The sequence below is a fragment of the Rhinopithecus roxellana genome, chromosome 1 (assembly GCF_007565055.1).
Source record: "Rhinopithecus roxellana isolate Shanxi Qingling chromosome 1, ASM756505v1, whole genome shotgun sequence".
Classification (NCBI taxonomy): Eukaryota; Metazoa; Chordata; class Mammalia; order Primates; family Cercopithecidae; genus Rhinopithecus; species Rhinopithecus roxellana.
The window spans coordinates 129166585-129169741 of record NC_044549.1 but is presented as its reverse complement, the minus strand read 5'-3'; positions in this window follow the sequence as shown (position 1 = coordinate 129169741).

Sequence of the window (3157 nt, the reverse complement as noted above, 5' to 3'; positions counted from 1 at the left end):
ACACAGCTGCCACTGGTAGCAGACAAGAAACTTGACCATTAGAGCTAGAACTACCCTTCTTCATCACTCCCCACAATGTTGCTGCCATTTCTGAGACATCCTTATCATCCACTTAAACACATTTTCCATTGTTCCTACTTCTTGGGAGTCACTGATTACTAATTTAGTTTAGATGCACCTGATTGACCAAGCCTAGGTCCTATACACATGCATATGCTGTAGATGCAAGAGCCTGGGTACACAAGTATTTGGGATTTTCAGCATTTGTGGCGTTAAAATGGGCTCTGCCTCCCATCAAGACTCATTCAATGGATAACTTTCTAAAGGCAGTCTTAATGCCAGGGAGCTGAGCAGCAGAAAAAATGACACGTTTAATATCAGCATGGAAAGCTTGGTGTGGGGGGATTATGGATTCCTTTCTATGCCCTTTGCCACTAACTAATTTTGCTATCTCCCCAAGTAAAATTAGTGATTTCCTCATTCCTTTTTTTTTTTTTTTTTGATGGAGTCTGACTCTGTTGTCCAGGCTGGAGTGCAATGGTGCAATCTTGGCTCACTGCAACATCTGCCTCCCGGGTTGAAGCCATTCTTCCACTTTAGCCTCCCAAGTAGCTGGGATTACAGGCACCTGCCATTATGCCCGGTGAATTTTTGTAGAGATGGGGTTTCACCATGTTGGCCAGGCTGGTCTTTAACTCCTGACTTCAGGTGATCCGTCTGCCTTGGCCTCCCAAAGTGCTGGGATTACAGGCGTGAGCCACCACATCCAGCTGATTTCCTCATTCCTTGACTTTTGCCTTGGCCATGTAGATTTGCTTTTGCCTTGGGAAATTAGTAGACGTAATACAAGCATTTGAAATGAATCTGGGTGGTTGAACTTGTTTCTGCCATCACCATTAGAGGAACTCGTGGTGGCTTGCCCACTTGTCCAAGGAGGCTGAGACATGTGGAGCAGACCCACACACCTGCAGGGTGAAGATGTTTCTGCCACTGCAGCCTAGTTTAGCCAACACCCTTGCTGCCATGCAGATGAGTTGAGAGCCTGGCTAAGATCAGCACAGCCAGAGGTGAACCCTGTCTCAGTGAGCTAAACAAATGCTTACTGTTGTATGCCTAAGATTTTACGATTAGTTATTATGCAGCAACAGCTGACTAAACACACTTGAATATTCCAAGGAGCTCCATAAAGGTGATAGAAAGGTTGGCATATAAGCATACAAAAGCTTTAATTAAGGCAACAAGGAGTGTTCCAGAATATAACTTTCTTTTTATCCCACCTGAGCCCAAGTAACTGGGACTACAGGTGCAAGCCACCATGCCCAGCTAATTTATTTTGTAAATGCAGGGTTTCACCATGTTGTCCAAGCTGGTCTTGAACTCCTGAGCTCGTAATCCACCTGCCTTGGCCTTGCAAAGTGCTAGGATTACAATGAGCCACTGCACTTGACGATACTGTATTGGAGGAGATAAGCAGAAATGAATGTGATGTGGTCAGGCGCAGTGACTCAGGCCTGCAATCCTGGCACTTTGGGAGGCCGCGGCAGGCGAATCACCTGAGATCAGGAGTTCAAGACCAGCCTGGCCAACATGGCGAAACCCTGTCTCTACTGAAAGTACAAAAATTAGCCAGGCTTGGTGGCAGGTGTCTGTAATCCCAGCTACTCAGGAGGCTGAGGCAGGAGAATTGCTTGAACCGCTGGGAGGTGGAGGTTGCAGTGAGACAAGATGGTGCCACTGCACTCCAGCCTAGGCGACAAGAGCTCAAGTTCGTATCACAAAAGAAAAAAAAAAAAAGCAGCAATGAATGGGATGAATGGAAGACAACTATGCCCTATTCACCGTTGTTACTTGCCTTGAGATGGAGTCAATAAAAGCAAACTTTAAAGGGCACAGGCAAATTTAGAAGCATATGTCCTTTCACATGATAGTCCAGGTATTTTCAAACTTGAGCAAAGTGCTTTTATAAATCAACTTTGTGTTAGACTAAGGATTCAAGGCACTTTCATACATTTCCTGGTAGGTTAATTATTACAGCCCTGGAAAATAATTTAGTGATGTGTATTGGTACATTCAAGAACTTAAAAAATGTTTATACACCTTATGATTCAGTTAATTCTAATTTAGGATTTAAAAATAGAGAACCTGGCCAGATGCGGTGGCTCAAGCCTGTAATCCCAACACTTTACAGAGGCCAAGGTGGGAGGATTGAGATCACCCTGGGCAACATAGTGCAACCCCTCTCTTAAAATTAGCTGAACCTGGGCCAGGAGACAGTGGCTCACGCCTGTAATCCCAGCACTTTGGGAGGCCAAGGCAGGCGGATCATGAGGTCAGTAGTTTGAGATGAGCCTAGCAACATGGTGGTGTCTCTACTAAAAATACAAAAATTAGCGTGGTAGCAGGCACCTGTAATCCCAGCTACTTGGGTGGCTGAGGCAGGAGAATCGCTTGAATCCGAGACAGGTTGCAGTGAGCTGAGATCATGTCACTGCACTCGAGCCTGGGTAACACAGCACAATTCCCTCAAAAAAAAAAACAAACACAAAAAATAGCTGGACCTGTAGTTCCCTACTTTGGAGACTGAAATGGGAGGATCACTTGAGCCCAGGAGTTCAAGCCTGCAGTTCAGCTGCAATCACACTACTGTACTCCAGCCTGGGGCACACAGTGAGACCCTCTCTCAAAACAAAATCAATACAAACAGTATGTATAGTTGGTATCAACTATATAGAAATGGTTTTCTCCAATGAACTCTGGTACAGAAGCCAAGTCACATAGTACAATATGGGTATGGACATAAGGTCCCATAAAGGAATGACAAGAAACCAAATCCAGAATATTTTCAGTGAATATTACTGTCCCCTCTTCACAGGGAAACTTAATATTGCAGTTATTTCCATCAAAGTGTATTTTGCATTATTGCCAGTGGTGGCAATGTTTAAACTTGATATCCATGTTGATATGTTCATTGCCTTTGCTTTGTTACCAATCTATTCTGCTGCTTAAACCCTTTAATCACAGAGACGATTAGATAGTGATCTGTCCAGAAGATACCTGTAAACTCATGCCTATTTCTCCAGAGAAGACAATGAGCAAGGTTTTTTTTTTTTTTTTTGAGACGGAGTCTCGCTCTTTTGCCTGGGCTGGAGTGCAGTGG